Genomic DNA, 19,643 nt, shown 5'->3' on the forward strand with positions numbered 1-19,643 from the left:
GGGAACCGCTCTCCGCATCCAGCCACCAGCACTTTGAATGGTGTCTGTGAGCCTCTATTGTGCTTTATCTTCATTTATGCTGGGCCTCCGTTAGGTACTTGTGTCCTGAGGCCTAAGAAAAGCCAAAAGAAGGAATTTTGGGGTCTGAGCACACTGTCTAATTGTTCCGTGTAAGTTAATGGCCATTCCTTCTTGACACCATTTCTGCTGTGCAAGGTTTCTCAGAAGCCCTGCACTTTCAAAGAGCAGGGAAACCTATACCCCATGCTGCGGGGTTAGTTTTAGTCTCCATGCTGGACAGAACATTTCATGACTGTCAGATTTTCTCACTCAAACATTGAGACTTTGACCACCTTCACCCATTTCTACCACCCCATCCCCGAATCTGGCACCTACCAATCTGCTATCAGTATCTATGCATTCAGTATTTGTTTATTCCACGTGGAATGTACATGAGAGCATCTGGGATTGGTCTTTCTGTGTCTGAGTTACTTGGAATAAGGTCCCCAAGGTCTGTGTTTCCAGGTCTGATTCTTGTGAATAATGCTGCAGTGAACGTGGGAGTGCATCTGTCTTTTTGAGGCAGTATTTTTGTGTTCTCCGAATCAATACTCAGTAGAGCCATTACTGTGCCATGTGGTAGTTTCATTTATTTTTTCAGGAACCTCCATACCATTTGTCACAGTGGCTGCACCAATTTCCATTCCCACCAACAGTGCACAGTGTCTCCTCCTCTGCAAACCCTTGACCCCAACTGGTGTCTGTCTCTGGACAATTGGTGATCCAACTGTTGTGAGGGGATAGCCGATTGTGGGTTTGACTGATGTTTCCCTGACGATTTTTAGTGATGTCTAACAACTTTCTCTGTCTGTTGGCACCTGTGTGCCATCTTTGGAAAGTATCTATTCACATATTCCCCACGTTTTTTTATACAGTTTTTTTTTTGTTTCTTTTGATTTGTATGAGTGTTGTGTGTATTTTTGATATTAGCCTCTTCTCACACATATGATTCGCAGATATATTTTTCTTATTGGGTCAGTGGCCTTTTAAGTTTTTGCTGGTTTCTTTTGCCGTGTGGAAGATTTCAGTTTGATATTGTTCCACTTGTTTATTTTTGCTTTTGTTGCCTTTGCATTTGGTGTCCGATCTGAAGACTCTTTGCCAAAACCAATGTCGAGAGACTTAGTACCTGTGTCTTCTTGGAGGTTTATGGATTCAGGTCTTATGTTCAAATCATTCATCCATTAAAAATTTTGTGTGTGGTGTAAGAAAGTGGCCCAGTTATATTCTTCTGCATTTACTGTCCAGTTTGAATGTTACCGCTCACTGAAGAGACGGTCCTTCCCTCATGGCATATCTTCTGCTGCTGTGTCGTAAGTTAGGATCATCTACGTGTGGGTAAGTTTCTGAGCTTTCTGTTCTGTTCCACTGACCTGGTGTCTGTGTTTATGCCAGTACCATCCTGTTTTGATGACAACAGCTCTATAATCTAGCTTGAAATCCAGGAGTGTGTTGACTGCACCTTTCTTTCTTCAGGTTGCTTTGGGTATTTGGGGTCTTTTGTGATTCCATACAAGTTTGAGGACTGTTTTCTATTTGCTCGAATAATGCCAGTGGAATTCAGATAGGGATTTCATCACATCTGTCAATTGCTTTGGGTACGATGGACATGTTCACATAATTAAATCTTCCAGTTAAGGAGCATGGCGTATGCTTCCATTTGTTTGTGTTGCCTTCCAAATCTTTGACCCATACATTCTGCCCCCCTCGACACACATGTTTTTCATTTCTTTTCTGCCATGTGTTGAGTGTACTATGTCTTTCGCATTTTTGGTTACTTTTATTCCTAGATTTTTTTTTTGATGCAATTGTAAATGGCATTGCTTTTTTAATTTCTCTTTGCGAACGTGTGTCATCAGTATACAGAAATGCAAGAACTTGGGTCATCTGGGTGGCCCCATAGGTGAAGCGTCTGCCTTCAGCTCAGGTCATGATCCCAGAGTCCTGGATTGAGCCCCATGTTGGGCTCCCCGCTTAGCGAGGGTCTGCTTCTCCCTCTTTCCTACACTCCCCCTGCATGTGCTTTTTCTCTTCCTCTCAAATAAATAAATAAAATCTGAAAAAAATAAAGACAACAGGTCTCTGTATATTGACTTTATATCCTGCAGCTTTCTTGCATTTGTTTAAACTAACTTTTTTGTGTGTGTGTGTGTGTAATCTTTCGGGATTTCATGTCATTTGCAAATAGTGACAGTTTTCCTGTATGGATTTCATATCTTTCTCTTTTTTTAAAATGATGTTAGTCACCCTACAGTACTTCATTTGTTTTTGATAAAGTGTTCCGTTATTCATTGTTTGTATATAACACCTAGTGCTCATTATCACACGTGCCCTCCTTAATACCCATCACCAGGATAACCCATTCCCCTACCCCTCCCTTACTGCAACCTTCAGTTTGTTTCCCAGTGTCAACAGTCTCTCATGGTTCCTCTCCCCCTCTCATTCCCCCCCTTCACTTTTCCCTTCCTTCTTCTAATGTCCTCCATGCTATTCCTTCCATTCCACATAGGAGTCAAACCTTATGATAATTCTCTTTCTGTGCTTGCCTTAATTTCACTTAGCATAATCCCCTCCTGGTCAATTCACATTGGTGCAAATGGTGGGTATTCATCCTTTCTGATGACTGAGTAATATTCCATTGTATAGATGAACCACATCTTCTTTGTCCATTCATCTGCTGAAGGACATCTTGGCTCCTTCCACAGTTTGGCTATTATGGACATTGCTGCTATGAACATTGAGATACAGGTGCCCCTTCTTTTCATTACTCTGTGTCTATGGGGTAAATACCCAGTAGTGCAATTGTTGGGTCATAGGATAGCTCTGTGTTTAATGTCTTGTGGAACATCCATATTGTTCAAAAGTGGTTATACCAGTTGAATTCTCACGAGTAGTGTAAGAGGGCTCCCCTTTCTCCACATCATCTCTGACTTTTTGTAATTTCCTGTCTTGTTAATTTTTTTCTCAAGATTTTATTTATTTATTTGATAGAGATAGAGACAGCCAGCGAGAGAGGGAACACAAGCAGGGGGAGTGGGAGAGGAAGAAGCAGGCTCATAGCGGAGGAGCCTGATGTGGGGCTCGATCCCATAATGCCAGGATCACGCCCTTAGCCGAAGGCAGATCCTTAACCTCTGTGCCACCCAGGTGCCCCCTGCCTTGTTAATTTTAACCATTCTTACTGGTGTAAGGTGGTATCTCATTGTCGTTTTGATTTGTATTTGCCTGATGGCAAGTGATGTGGAGCATTTTTTCATGTGTCTGTTGGTCATTTGTATGTCTTCTCTAGAAGTATCTCTTTGTGTCTTCTGCCCATTTTTTGTGTGTCGAGTTTGAGGAGTTCTTTATAGATCTTGGATACCAGCCCTTTATCTGTAATATCATTTGCAGATATCTTCTTCTTTTCCATAGGTTGCCTTTGTGTTTTGTTGATCGTTTGCTTTGCTGTGCAGAAGGTTTTTATCTTGATGAAGTGCCAATAGTTCATTTTTGCTTTTATTTCCTTTGCCTTTAGAGACATGGCTTGCAAGAAGTTGTTGTGTCCAAGGTTGAAGAGTTCTTTTGATTTGGATATGATACAGGAATCCATTATCTTTCTTTCCTGATTGTATTCGAGTCCTCTGTCTTTCTTGGTGAGTCTAGCTAAGTTTGTCAGTTTTATTTATCTTTCCAAAAAAGGCACCTTTCAATTTCATTGTTTTTGTTTTTTTTTTTTTGGTCTTTTTAGTCTCTGTTGGATTTATTTATGCATTCCTTTTTGTTATTTCCTTATTTCTACTATATTGGGTCTTTGTTGTTTTATTTTTTACTTCTTTACCACATAAATCAGGTTGTTAATGGAGACCCTTCTCATGGATTGATGAAGACTTGAGTTTCTATGAATGTCCCCCATAGAGCTACTTTTGCTGCATCCCATAAGTTTTTGTAAGTTGTCTTTTTCATCAGTGTCAAGGTACTTCTAAAATCTTTTTTGATTTCTTCTTTGACTGTTGGTTGTTCGGTAGCATGTTTTTAATTCTCCACATATTTTTTTGAGATTATTTAAGTATCTGACAGAGAGTGAGACAGTGAGAGAGGGAACGCAAGCAGGAGGGGTGAGAGAGGGAGAAGCGGGCTTCCCACTGAGCAAGGAGCCTGATTCCAACCTAAATCCCAGGATCCTGGGATCAGGACCTGAGCTGAAGGCAGATCCTTAACAACTGATCCACCCAGGCTCCCCAATCTCCACCTATTTTTGACTGTCCCATTTTTTTCTTGAGACTGATTTCTAGTTTCATATCTTTGTGGTTGGACAAGATTTGAAGCAGAAGGTGAAGAGCATTCAGATTAAAAGTTTGTTTCCTGGAGGGATTTCTGAGGGCAGACCATGAGTTCTGTGGGGACGGAGGAAGGTTTTGTGAGACGGGGGTGGGGTTAACCCTTGTTAGAATTACTGACTACTACCATGCAGGCTGTGTGCTACTGTTCACACCGTAGTCCTGATGGACTTGTACTTCATTAGGAACATTTTCTAGGAGGTTTAGGCATAGCCTTCTCTTAAAGAAAGGTGCCATGTGGGTTCATGGCATTACCCCAGGTCAGCAACCAGGATGTATGGTATTGTGGGGGATGAGAAACAGGCTTTCTGTGGGAAGTGACAGAAATAGTTTATGGTGAGCTCCATGACCATAGGTGAGGTCCCGAGTGACCCACTGGGTGTTGGGTTCTGTGTATCTGTCTCATCAGGTGCTGTGGAATTCAGGGACACCCTCCTGTCTGTGGATTTGTGTGGAGACAGGTAGACATCAGTGTTTGGCCAGGCACAAGGGTCGCACTGGACCACCACCAGAGGTGCAGCGTGTGCGGGAGCCACTGCTTGCTTTCCACGAAAGCTGACCAGGGTCTTTGACCGTGATTTCTAGCAGCTGCAAGGGGAGAGGAGGCCGGGGGTGGTGCACACTTCCTAGAGTTGTGGTCAGGACTAGTCTGGAACCCACTGAAGTCAGCCACACTGGGCACAGAAGGCCCCCAGTCAGTGTAGCTGTGGGCACTGCTCCCATGGTACTTTCGGGCCGGCTCCATGCTGCCACCTCCTGCTTTTCATCATCATCTTCAAAGTCATGTGCCTCTGCTCTTGCCCCATGGCCTCCGGGGTATTGTCAGTCCTCCATCTGGCCCTCGTCCCTGTTGCCCTGTGCAGTCCGATGCCAGGATAGCCTTCTCGAGACAATCATCTGGCCCTGATGGAACACTTCCATGGATCTCGTGTGATGCAAGGATGAAGCCCTGCCCTGGGCTGCAGGTCCCCAATCAGGAGAGCCATGTCTCCCTTTTCAGCATGGCCTGCCCTCCCCTCAGTCTTCTTCAGGGAAGCTCTCCCCACTTCCTGAGATGACAGCTCTGAACTTAAAAATGAATGTTATTTTACATATCTCTATGCCTTAGTTCATCCATGGCATGTCTTTCAACCCCGTTAGTGGGGTTTTTTTTTTAGCAGTTCTGAAGGGCTGTCTGCTCAAGGAGGGGATGACCCGGGTGGGGCAGCTTTCCCTCTCATCTCCCTCAGCATGTCTCTGAGCCCTGGGGCCAACTGTGCCACTGAGGATTGAGGGACCCGAGCCAGCTCATCCTGAGCCCAGGCTCTGTCAGCTGTGTAGACGGATGCGTGTCAGAGTGGTGGGCAGCGGCATGGGCCAGGGGCAGGCAGTGTCTCCTCATTTCTTCCCTCCCTTCCTCGCAGATATAGCTCAGAGCAGCCTTCAACCCCTGCATCTCCAGATCCCTTGACCTGTGCCTCCTGTGTTCAGCTGGTGACCTTGGAGTTTTGCATTGATTCTACCTCCCATACCCTCTCCTGTAGCAGTTCCTGGATCAGGGGAGTGGTGGGACTCTTGTCTGCTTTTGATCTTCTTCCTGTCCCTCACCAAGCCCACCCACCTTTGCATCTTCCATGTAAGTGCTTGGAAGCAAGCCCATCCACAGGGAACCTATTAGCCAAATGGATCCAGGCAAAGAACATTGAAGTAGAGATCCAGGATCCATAATAAACCTGCTCGGAAACTTGTCCCAAAGTCTGTGACTCTCTCACAATGTAACAGAAACAATAATAGCTTTCTGGACTGTGAAGTGACATGTGTCTCTACTTCTAATCTTAAATGCATAGGTGCTGAGCCTGGACTGAAAAGGACCATGGCTCCCGTGGGCTGGGATCCACAGTAAGAACTCAGTGAAATCTGAATTCAAGGCATAGAGTGAATAATTATTGTAGAGTGAATCCTCCCAAGTAGGGCTTATGAACAATGCACAGGAAAAGCTTTTTCAAAGAGGTTTCTGAAAGAAAAATCTTTTTTAAAAATTTATTTTAATTCCAGTAGAGCTAACCTACAGTGTTACATTCGTTTCAGGTGTACAATAGAGTGATTCAGTAATTCTATATATTACTCAGTGGTCATCAAGAAAAGTGTCCTCTTAATCCGCTTCATCTATTTGACTCATCCCTCTATCATCCTCCTCTCTGGTATCCATCCGTTTGTTCTCTATTGTTAAGAGTTTGTATTTTGCCACACCCATACTCAGGCAACCCTGTTTGGGTAGAGTTGCCCTGTCCCCTGCGAGGGGGGATGGGTGTGGGAACGCTGTGAGCCAGTATTTCCAGGCTTTTGTTCCCTGGCATCTTTCTCTGGCGGTCTGCTGTGCCTCTTCTGAGAGTCAGAGCAGCAGAGGCTGAATTGTCACAGAACAGAGGGATTGCGGCATGTTCTTCACGGATGTTCTGGCCACTTTAACTCCGTTACTGTTGGTGCTGCTCAACCCCATAGCGTCCCTGGATGTGTGCCCCACACCTGGTGTCCCTGTCCTCACTTCCAGGGCAGGTGCATCTCTGTCCTTTGTGTTTCTAAGGCCACCAGCCACCAGCCGTCCCCTGGAGCTCCCAGATCTCCAGGTCTCAGTCTGGATCCCGTGAGCACACCAGGATTACGGAGTTTCCTGAGAAGCCTGGTGGCATACCACCTCCTTCAGGGTCTCAGTCTGCTGTTTCCTGGGTGCCAACCACGAGTTCGCCCGCTGCCCCATGCAGGTGGCCCACCAGCCGCCAGCCGCCCCGCGTGCTCCCGGGTCTCTGGGTCTGTCTATTCCCGGTGAGCACACTGGGATTCCGGAGTTCCGTGAGAAGCCTGGTGGTGGGCGCACCTGGTTCAGGGTCTCAGTCTGCTGTTTCCTGGGTTCTGACCATGAATCTGCCCTCTCCCCTGTGCAGGTGGCCTGCCAGCCTCCAGTGGACCCGCACGCGCTCCAGGAGCTCTCATTCTCATTCTGGATCCCATGAGCACACTGGGATTCCTGTGATCTGGGAGATGCCTAGTGGTGTGCTCTCTGGGCTCACCAGTCTCAGTCCTCTCTCTAGGGGTGCCTTCTGTGAATCTGCCAGCTCCCCTGTGCAGGTGGCTGCTACTTCCTGGCGCCCAAATGCGGTGGCTCCCTCCCCCTTCCTTTTATCTTCCAGTATCTGTGCCAGGTTTCAGGACTCCGCGCTTCCTACCTCAATACACAGCGCTGGAGATGTTCATTTGTAGAGATCCAGATATATCTTCCTGCCTCTCAGGCTGATTCCGTGGTTGTTTAGGCTGGCCTGCTACCTATCCAGCAGGACTCAGGGGATCTGCGGAAAAAGGAGTCCCCTACTCCTCCACCATCTTAACTCCTCTCTTGTACCTGAAATAGTATTTAAAAACACTCAGCTCAGCCTCTTCTACAAAGTAAGCCAATGCTTATAAACATGGCTAAAATATTGCCTTACCTACGTTGACTTCCCAGCCATCCTAGTGTTTAAATGGTGTGACTGTGACTTACATTAGTCAACATTTGCAGAGAAAGAACTTAGTGCATCCAGGGGGCACTTCATGTTGAAATTAGTTTGTGACAACGAGCTACTGTGTTTTATTCTGCAGTCCAAGGGAATGGTGCCAGACATCTCTAAGGTGTCTAGCAGTTCTACAATTCTGATTTTAAGTGGTCTGTGTGCTTCAGAGATTTGGGCAGGAGAAGGGCAGGAGTCCAGAGACTGTGAACACTTCTGTTACCTGTGCTGACCATGGAGCAGGTAGCCTTCTGTGGGCATCATTTTGATTTCTTGGTACTCTTGTGAAAGGTGCTTTTGTCTCAAATTCCTCCATTTAGTAGTCATTATAATGATGAAAGTAATTTTTATCTTATATCATCTGTGGGCCCTGATCCTGGGCTCCCAGGGAAGCTATCCTTTAACATTTTAACTGGCTCAAAATGATTGGGCAAAAACTCAAAGCATGGGCCCTATTTCTGCCCCAAGCACATGTTGTACATCTGCTTTGAGAAGAAAACAACCAAAAATGCCAACATGAAGATAAGAAAAAATAAAGAACCTCTTTGGCTCCCATAAGATTAAAGTCATACTGACATGTACATACTGAAAATGCATGAAACCATTGCATTTCCTAAAGCCAAAGCCTTGGAGGGTCTGAGAGCCACTGACCTTGCCCAGAACCAGGCACACCCCAGCAGGGAGGGCTGGTGCAGAAAGGGAAGGGGCAGGACTCTGAGGGTGGTCTGCAGCTAGAGGGGTCCCTAGAAGGGGCCAGGTGTGTGTGGGTGCCCTGGCCCATGACCCCACCCATTCCTGTGCCGGGTGTTGGGTAGAGGAGGCGCCTCTTGGGCCCCCTGCACTTTCAGGGTTCCAGGGGCTTGAGGGCGGGTTGCCCAGCATCCAAGGGGCTCAGGCACCAACCTCCCCAACCATTCACTGCTTGGGGGTGGAGATGTCTCTGTGGGCAGTCCCAGATTTGCAGTGGGTTGCAGAATTGGGGCAGAAGAAGGGGCACTGAGATAGAGAGAGTTGCCCTGTGGAGATCCCTGCTGGTGAGTGAGCAGCTTGCACTGGGGTGGGGGTCTGGGGGTAGGGCGCGCCCCAGGTGGGAGGCAAGGTTTTGGAAGGGCACGTGGAGAGGGTTCATTGTGGGTACTCAGGTGAGTTTTCTTTTTCCCTTTAAAGTCTCTTCTGCCCCATGACCTCAACTGACCTTATTCCCCATACCCGGGAACTCCAGGGCACCCACTCACCTGAGCTTTTGTGGGATGGGTTGCAGAATTTCAGCGTTTCCCGTGTTCCCCTGGAAGAGTGCGGGTAACGACCTCACACAATCCCCACTTTCAGTTCTCTGACACAGTGCAGATGATGAATCTTGAGCAGTACCCAGAGTTCAGCAGGGTGTGTCCTGGTCCCCCAGGCACAGGTGTGGCAGTAGCAAGCCCCAGAGCCATCCCCCAACTTCAGCATTATGTCCCGTGTGCCCCTGGGTAGTGGTAATTGGCTATTAGAATCATGTAGGAATATCCTCCAGGTGGGGGCCTGGAGGCGGGCGTAAACCAGACCCCACTCTAGTTGCATTGGGAATAGACGAATTGAGGGTTTCTTTAGAAGAGTAAGTCTGCTTTCCAGAAAAGGCAAGGTCATTGGTCTATTGAGAATGAAGATAATTACTGATAAACAACAAGTATGTGTTGCCCCTTCGCCCAGAAACCGAAGCAGGTGTGCAGGCTTTAGGTCAGAGGTGCCTTCTTCTCCCCACCTGACAGCAATTCTCTGCTCTGGCTCCAAGAAACCCGAGGTTTTGAACGTCAGCATCAGAGTCAGCGAGGTAGCTTGTCACAGGATGCCAGTGTTCACAGAAAGCAAAGGTATGTTTGGCAAAATGTCCTATCTATGTCAGGGCTGGAGGTAAAACCTCTCATTATCCCAAAACCTCCTGGCCTGTTCTCTTTTCTCTAGTTGAGCCACAAAGTAAAATTGAAGTAGCTGTCAGCATTCTGGGTTTGGTGCAGGAATTACTTAGTTTCCCTGGAGGTAGAACGTTGCAGGGGATCACAATTTCTCTGTCCATTTATTGCTTACAAATGTATTTTGACCATCTGTTTCCTAGGAACCCTCTTTTATTAGAAAGGGAAGGTGAGATTCACTCTGTGCCTGTTTGTAACATCTAATTTGTTCCTTCATCTAACAGTGTTTATTCAATTGGGCCTAAGATATGGTTGAGTGGCCAACATCTAGAGTTAGGTGGCTTTTTTCATCTGATACAGACTTGGATGATGTCATTTGACAAAGGTGATGTTTCATCATTGATTAGTTTATTCATCAGAAGAGTTAAAATTAGGGTGGAGGGAAAATTGAAAATTTTCCAAAGCGGCCTGTTCCTGTTTAAAAGTTGAGCTTGACTTTCTAGTTTTACTAAATGTATTATCTCGATATTTTGAGGTGCCATATTCTCTCTGTAGTTTCTTTGGTGGTGGAGTCAGAAGGAGAGTCTGGGAATTCTTTTGGATAGTGGCATGCTGGTGGCTTCAAGGGGCTTGGCGTCAGGAGCCTTGGGGTGAACTCTGCAACTGCTTGTCTGACCCTAGGTGCATCTCCTAGAGGTTTTGTTTCCTCTTATGAAATTGCTGGCAGATAATGTTCTGCTCAAAGGGGAAGCCTCCCATCCTGTTGGTGGGAATGCAAAGTGGTGCAGCCAGTCTGGGAAACAGTGTGGGGGTTCCTCAAAAAGTTAAACATTGAACAACCCCATGATCCAGCAATTGCTCTCCTAGGTATTTACCCAAAGGATACAAAAATGTGGATTCGAAATGGGTACATGCACCATGATGTTTATAGCAGAAATGTCCACAGTAGCCAAATTATAGAGAGAATCCCAACGTCCATGCACTGATGAATGGTAAAACAGATGTGGGATACATATATATACACTGGAATATGACCCAGATTCAAAAAGAATGAAAACTTACCATTTGCAAGGATGTGGATGGACCTAGAGTGTATTAAGCTAAGCAAAATCATTGAGGAAAGACAAATATCCCATGCTCTCATGCCTGTGGAACTTCAGAAAGAAAACAGATGAACAGAGTTGAGGAGTGATGAGAGAGGCAAACAAGGAAATAGACTCAACCTTGGAGAACAAACTGAGTGTTGCTGCAGGACAGGGGCATGGGGGGAAGAGTTAAATGGGTGAGGGGTATTAAGGAGGGCACTTGTGATGAGCACCGAGTTCTGTATGCAGGTGAGGAATCACTAAATCCTACCCCTGAAGCGAATATTCCATGCCATGTGAACTAACTGGAATTTAAGTAAGAGGAGAAAGGTAAAAGTGTTCTGCTTCATGAAGAGTGAGGTAAAATTGTAGTGATTTGGGCTGTACTATTCTATAAATGAGAGTTGTAAATCACCCTGTTGTAGGATACACTAGTTTCTTATCACATAAGGAGTCCTCAGAAAGCTGCAATGAAAGATTCAGGTCTCAGAGCATGTTCATGTTCCACTGATATGTTACAGTTTGCACAGGTAGGAAAGAAGGTGGAGAGAAAGGCAACAGAAGGGGAAAGTAGGTGTGAACCTTTCATTAGTTAGCGTTATAGCTTTCTCATGAAAGCCTTGCGCCAGTGTGATTTTGGAAGCAGAGAGGTAATCCGGGAGCTTTGCAGGAGATGGGGGAGTTCCAGGACTGGGTAAAGCTGACAGGGGTTCCAGAGGAGAGCTGAATGCATTCTGCAGCAGGGTGTGGGCAGGGTGGGCTCCAGGGGTGGCTGTGGGTCTCCTAGGTGAGAGTTGTGACAGGTGAGGGCTGTGTGCAAGTTCCTGGCTGAGGACAAGTGAGGCACAGGTGGAGAGCTGGCAGAAAACCTTCTTCTGGGCCACCAGCCTCACCTAACACACACAGCCTCATCTTCTGTCCCTGTCACTCCAATTCAGACTTCTCCGAAGGTGAGTGAGAACACATCAGGAGCATTCTGAACAGAAGGGAAAGCATGTGCATAGCTCTGGGGCAGGAAAATTCCAGCTATGTCCTGGAGTAGCAAGAAGGCCCTGTGGCCACAGGAGACAGCTTAGGACATGACCTCAGAGAGGTGACAGAAAGCCATTCCAGGGCTATAACCCCATGAGACCCTGTTTCACTGGGCCATCCTGGCTACAGTGTTGAGAACAGATGACAGAGGGTTGAAGATGGCAAGGCAGGTCAATGACAAAGCTTTTCCAGGAACTCAGGCACTGTGGTCCAGACAGGTGGCCTTGGATGGAGTGGTTAGACCTATTCTGGGTCCATTTTGAAGATGGAGCTCACAGGATTTGCTGATGGGTTAGCTATTAGGAGCAGGAGAACAGAGGAATTGGGGTAACTCCCAGCTGTTGTGGGTTGTCCTGATCGAGGGGAAGGAGAGGGTTTCTCGGGTGGTAGGAGGTAGTCCGTATTCCACATGCTGAGGAAGGTGCCTTTCCCAGTGGATCTGCTGAGGTTTGTGTCTGGGAGAAACTTTCACATCTCCTCCCTCAGCAATGCTCAAGTACAAGTACCCCCCACTTTTTAAACGTTCACAGTAAGACACTGGGCTTTCTTGAAAGAACTACGTTATTACCCAGCTTCAGTAGAGGAAGAGACCTGAAGAGGATTTCCCTCTTATGAAAAAAGGTGAACAGTGAGAATCGCGTTCAGCATCTGTTTTGGGGAGAAGCACGACAGAGGCGTCGTGCACCCCAACCTGCTCCTTCCGCTGGGAACTGCTCTCCGCATCCAGCCACCAGCACTTTGAATGGTGTCTGTGAGCCTCTGCTGTGCTTTATCTTCATTTATGCTGGGCCTCCATTAGAAACTTGTGTCCTGAGGCCTAAGAAAAGCCAAAGAGAAGGAATTTTGGAGTCTGAGGACACTATCTAATTGTGCCGTGTAAATTAATGGCCATTCCTTCTTGAACACCATTTCTGCTGTGCAAGGTTTCTCAGAAGCCCTGTACTTTCAAAGAGCAGGGAAACCTATACCCCATGCTGCGGGGTTAGTTTTAGTCTCCATACTGGACGGAACATTTCATGACTGTCGGATTTTCTCACTCAAACATTGAGACTTTGACCACCTTCACCCATTTCTATCACCCCATCCCCGAATCTGGCACCTACCAATCTGCTATCAGTATCTATGCATTCAGTATTTGTTTATTCCACGTGGAATGTACATGAGAGCATCTGGGATTGGTCTTTCTGTGTCTGAGTTACTTGGAATAAGGCCCCCAAGGTCTGTGTTTCCATGTCTGGTTCTTGTGAATAATGGTGCAGTGAACGTGGAAGTGCATCTGTCTTTTTTAGGCAGTATTTTTGTGTTCTCCGAATCAATACTCAGTAGAGCCATTAATGGGTCATGTGGTAGTCGCATTTATTTTTTCAGGAACCTCCATACCGTTTGTCACAGTGGCTGCACCAATTTCCATTCCCACCAACACTGCACAGTGTCTCCTCGTCTGCACACCCTTGACCCCACCTGGTGTCTGTCTCTGGGACAATTGCTGTTCCAACTGTTGTGAGTGGATAGCCGATTGTGGGTTTGACTGATGTTTCCCTGATGATGATGAGTGATGTCTAACAACTTTCTCTGTCTGTTGGCACCTGTGTGCCATCTTTAGAAAGTATCTATTCACATATTCCCCACATTTTTTATACAATTTTTTTGTTTTGATTTGTATGAGTGTTGTGTGTATTTTGGATATTAGCCTCTTCTCACACATATGATTCGCAGATATTTTTTTTCTTATTGGGTCAGTGGCCTTTTAAGTTTTTGCTGGTTTCTTTTGCCGTGTGGAAGATTTCAGTTTGAAGTTGTTCCACTTGTTTATTTTTGCTTTTGTTGCCTTTGCATTTGGTGTCCGATCTGAAGACTTTTTGCCAAAACTAATGTCGAGAGACTTAGTACCTGTGTCTTCTTGGAGGTTTATGGGTTCAGTTCTTACGTTCATATCATTCATCCAGTAAAAATTTTGTGTGTGGTGTAAGAAAGTGACCCAGTTATATTCTTCTGCATTTAGTGTCCAGTTTGCCTGTTACCGCTCACTGAAGAGACAGTCCTTCCCTCATGGCATATCTTCTGCTGCTGTGTCGTAAGTTAGGATCATCTACGTGTGGGTAAGTTTCTGAGCTTTCTGTTCTGTTCCACTGACCTGGTGTCTGTGTTTCTGCCAGTACCATCCTGTTTTGATGACAACAGCTTTGTAATCTAGCTTGAAATCCAGGAGTGTGTTGACTGCACCTTTCTTTCTCCAGGTTGCTTTGGGTATTTGGGGTCTTTTGTGATTCCATACAAGTTTGAGGACTGTTTTCTATTTGCTCGAATAATGCCACTGGAATTCAGATAGGCATTTCATCACATCTGTCAATTGCTTTGGGTACGATGGACATGTTCACATAATTAACTCTTCCAGTTAAGGAGCATGGCGTAAGCTTCCATTTGTTTGTGTTGCCTTCCAAATCTTTGACCCATACATCCTGCCCCCCTCGACACACATGCTTTTCATTTCTTTTCTGCCATGTGTTGAGTGTACTATCTCTTTCTCATTCTTGGTTAGTTTCATTCCTAGATTTTTTTGATGCAATTGTAAATGGCATTGCTTTTTTAATTTCTCTTTGCGAAAGTGTGTCATCAGTATACAGAAATGCAAGAAGTTGGGTCATCTGGGTGGCCCCATAGGTGAAGCGTCTGCCTTCAGCTCAGGTCATGATCCCAGAGTTCTGGGATCGAGCCCCGTGTTTGGCTCCCTGCTTAGCAAGAGTCTGCTTCTCCCTCTTTCTCATACTCCCCCTGCTCGTGCTTTTTCTCTTCCTGTCAAATAAATAAATAAAATTTGAAAATAAATAAAGACAACAGGTCTCTGTATATTGACTTTATATCCTGCAGCTTTCTTGAATTTGTTTATTCTAACAGTTGTGTTTTGTTTTTTTTTTTTTGTTGTTGTTGTGGTGGTTTTTTGTGTTTTTTTTTTTTTTTTGTGGAATCATTTGGGATTTCATGTCATTTGCAAATAGTGACAGTTTTCCAGTACGGATTTCATATCTTTCTTTTTTTAAAATGATGTCACCCTACAGTACTTCATTTGTTTTTGATGTAGTGTTCCATGATTCATTGTTTGCATATAACACCTAGTGCTCATTATGACACGTGCCCTCCTTTTTTTAAAAAAAGAATTTATTTATTTATTCGACAGATATAGAGACTGCCAGCGAGAGAGGGAACACAAGCAAGGGGAGTGGGAGAGGAAGAAGCAGGCTGACAGCGGAGGAGCCTGTGGTGGGGCTCGATCCCATAACACCGGGATCACGCCCTGAGCCGAAGGCAGATGCTTAACCTCTGTGCCACCCAGGCGCCCCAACACGTGCCCTCCTTAATACCCATCACCAGCATAACCCATTCCCCTTCCCCTCCCTTTCTGCAACCTTCAGTTTGTTTCCCAGTGTCAGTAGTCTCTCACGGTTCATCTTCCCCTCTCATTCCCCCCCTTCACTTTTCTCTTCCTTCTTCTAATGTCCTCCATGCCATTCCTTCCATTCCACATAGGAGTGAAACCATATGATAATTGTCTTTCTCTGTTTGACTTAATTTCACTTAGCATAATCCCCTCCTGGTCCATCCACGTTGGTGCAAATGGGGGGTATTCATCCTTTCTGATGACTGAGTAATATTCCATTGTATAGATGAACCACATCTTCTTTATCCATTCATCTGCTGAAGGACATCTTGGCTCCTTCCACAGTTTGGCTATTATGGACATTGCTGCTATGAACATTGGGATACAGGTGCCCCTTCTTTTCATTACTCTGTGTCGATGGGGTAAATACCCAGCAGTACAATTGGTGGGTCGTAGGATAGCTCTGTGTTTAATGTCTTGAGGATCCTCCATATTGTTTTCAAAAGTGGCTGTACCAGCTTGAATTCTCACGAGTAGTGTAAGAGGGCTCCCCTTTCTTCACATCCTCTCTGACTTTTTTTTATTTCTGTCTTGTTAATTTTTTCGAGATTTTATTATTTCATTCAACAGAGATAGAGACATCCAGCGAGAGAGGGAACAGAAGCAGGGGAGTGGGAGAGGAAGAAGCAGGCTCATAACGGAGGAGCCTGATGTGGGGTTCGATCCCATAATGCCAGGATCACACCCTTAGCCGAAGGCAGATGCTTAACCAGGTCAGCAACCAGGATGTATGGTATTGTGGGGGATCAGAACCAGGCTTTCTGTGGGAAGTGACAGAAATAGGGTATGGTGAGCTCCAGGACCATACTTGAGGTCCCAGGTGACCCACTGGGTGTTGGGTTCTGTGGATCTGTCTCATCAGGTGCTGTGCAATTCAGGGACACCCTCCTGTCTGTGGATTTGTGTGGAGACAGGTAGACATCACTGTCTGGCCAGGAACGAGGGTCGCACTGGACCACCACCAGAGGTGCAGCGTGCGGGGGAGCCACTGCTTGGTTTCCACGAAAGCTGACCAGGGTCTGTGAACGTGATTCCTAGCAGCTGCAAGGGGAGAGGAGGCCGGAGGTGGTACACACTTCCTAGACTTGTGGTCAGGACTAGTCTGGAGCCCACTGAAGTCAGCCACACCGGGCACAGAAGGCACCCAGTCAGTGTAGCTGTGGGCACTGCTCCCAATGCACTTTTGGGCCGGCTCCATGCTGCCACCTCCTGCTTTTCATCATCATCTTCAAGGTCATGTGCCTCTGCTCTTGCCCCATGGCCTCCGGGGTATTGTCCATCCTCCATCTGGCCCTCGTCCCTGGTGCCCTGTGCAGTCCGATGCCAGGGTAGCCTTCTCGAGACAAACATCTGGTCCTGATGGAACACTTTCATGGATCTCATGTGATTGAGGATGATGCCCTGCCCTGGAAGGGGGCTGCAGGTCCCCAATCAGGAGAACCATGACTCCCTTTTCAGCATGGCCTGCCCTCCCCTCAGTCTTCTTCAGGGAAGCTCTCCCCACTTTCTGAGCTGACAGCTCTGAACTTAAAAATGAATGTTATTTTACATATCTCTATGCCTTAGTTCATCCATGGCATGTCTTTCAACCCCGTTAGTGGGTTTTTTTTTTTAGCAGTTCTGAAGAGCTGTCTGCTCAAGGAGGGGATGACCTTGGTGGGGCAGCTTTCCCTCTCATCTCCCTCAGCATGTCTCTGAGCCCTGGGACCAGCTATCCCACTGAGGATTGAAGGATCTGAGCCAGCCCATCCTGAGCCCAGGCTGTGTCAGCTGTGTAGACGGATGCGTGTCGGAGTGGTGGGCAGCTGGCATGGGCCAGGGGCAGGCAGTGTCTCCTTCTCATTCCTTCCCTCCCTTCCTCCCAGAGGTAGCTCAGAGCAGCCTTCAACCCCTGCATCTCCAGATCCCTTGACCTATGCCTCCTGTGTTCAGCTGGTGACCTTGGAGTTTCGCATGGATTCTACCTCCCGTACCCTCTCCTGTAGCAGTTCCTGTATCAGGGGAGGGATCGGACTCTTGTCTGCATTTGGTCTTCTTCCTGTCCCACACCAAGCCCACCCACCTTTGCATCTTCTATATATGTGCTTGGGAGCAAGCCCATCCACAGGGAACCTATTAGCCAAATGGATCCAGGCAATGAACATTGAAGTAGAGATCCAGGATCCATAGTATACCTGCTCTGAAACCTGTCCCAAAGTCTGTGACTCTCTCACACTGAAACAGAAACAATAATAGCTTTCTGGACTGTGAAGTGACATGTGTCTCTACTTCCAATCTTGAATGCATAGGTGCTGAGCCTGGACAGAAAAGGACCATGGCTCCCGTGGCCTGGGATCCATGGTAAGAACTCAGTGAAATCTGAATTCGAGGCATAGAATGAATAATTATTGTAGAGTGAATCCTCCCAAGTAGGGCTTATGCACATTGCACACGAAAAGCTTTTTCAAAGTGGTTCCTGAAAGAAAATTCTTTTTTAAAAATTTATTTTAATTCCAGTAGAGCTAACATACAGTGTTACATTCTTTTCAGGTGTACAAGAGAGTGATTCAGTAATTCTATATATTACTCAGTGGTCATCTAGAAAAGTGTCCTCTTAATCTGCTTCATCTATTTCACTCATCCCTCTATTCACCTCCTCTCTGGTAACCATCCGTTTGTTCTCTCTTGTTAAGAGTTTGTATTTTGGTGTGTGTCCTTTTTCTCTCTATTTATTTTTGTTTGTTTCTTCAATTCCCCATAAGAGTGACATCGTATGGGATTTGTCTTTCTCTGACTGACTGATTTCAGTTAGCATAATACTCTCCAGCTCCATCTATGTGGCTGCAAATGGCAAGGTTTCATTCTTTTTCAAGCCGAGTAATACTCCATTGTGTGTGTGTGTCTGTGTGTGTGTGTGTGTTTGTGAATACACACATCTGTCATCTCATTTGTCAATTTTTCTACAGACACTTGGGTTGCTTCCATATTGTGATATTCTAAATAATGGTGCAAGAAACATAGGGGTGCACATATCCTTATAAGTTACTGTTTTCCTAGCCTTTGGGGAAATACCAGTAGAGTGATTGTTGGATCGTAGAGTAGTTCTATATTTAATTTTTTGAGGAACCTTCATACTGTTTTCCACGGTGGCCACCACAGTTTGCATTCCCACCCACAGTTTGCGAGGATTCCCCTTTATCCACATCCTCCCAACACCTGCTCTTTGTTGTGCTTTTGATGTTAGCCATTCTGACAGGTTTGATGTAATACCTCATTGTCCTTTGGATTTAAATTTTCCTGATGATGCGTGATGGTGAATATCTTTTCACGGGACTGTTGGCCATTTGTATCTCTTCCTTGGGGAAATGTCTGTCCATGTCTTCTGCCTATTTTTTAACTGGATTATATGTTTTTTTGGGTTCAGGTAGTATCAGTTCTATACGTTTTGGACACTATCCCTTTATTGCATATGATCATTGCAAATATCTTTTCCCTTTGAGTAGGTTGTCTTATTATTTTTACGTTTTCATTGTTCTTCTGCCATGTGGAAACGTTTTATTTTGCTGTATTCCCAATAGTTTATTTTTGTTTTCATTTCCTTTGCCTCAGGAGACAGTCCAGAAAAACGTTGGTATGGTCCATGTCAAGAAGTTACTGTCTTCCCTCCTGTAGGATTTTTACGGATTCAGGTCTCATATTGAGGTCTTGAAACTGTTTTGTGTTTGTCTGTATTGTGTAAGAAAGCAGTCTAATTTCATTCTTTTGTGCGTAGCTGTCTAGTTTTCCCAACACCGTTTGTTGTAGAGACTGTCCTTTTCCCTTTTGATATCGTTGCTTGCTTTGTGGAAGATTCATGGACCACATAATTGTGGGTTTCTGTCTGAACTTGTATCCTGTTCCTTTGGTCGCTGTGTCTATTTTTGTGCCGTACTGTCTTGTTAGGATGACTGCAGCTTTGTAGTATAACCTGAAATCTGAAATTGTGAGTCCTCCAGCTTTGTTTTTCTTTTCCACATTGCACTGGCTGTTCGGAATCTTTAGTGGTTCCATACAAATGTTTAGGATTGTTTATTCGAGGTCTTTTATTCTTTAATTTAAATTCAATTAGCCAACTTACAGTACACCATTAGTTTCAGATGTAGTCTTCAATAAATTTTCAGTCGTGTGTAACACCCAGTGCTCATTGTATCGTGTGACCTCCTTAATGCCACTCACCCAGTTACCCCCCCCAACTTCTCCTCCAGCAATCATCATTTTATTTGCGATAGTTAAGAGTCTATCATGGGTTTTCTCCCTCTCTGATGACTTCCCATTCTATTTTC

This window comes from Ursus americanus, chromosome 23 (assembly GCF_024610735.1).
Source record: "Ursus americanus isolate L20-20 chromosome 23, mUrsAme1.1.p, whole genome shotgun sequence".
NCBI classification, from domain to species: domain Eukaryota; kingdom Metazoa; phylum Chordata; class Mammalia; order Carnivora; family Ursidae; genus Ursus; species Ursus americanus.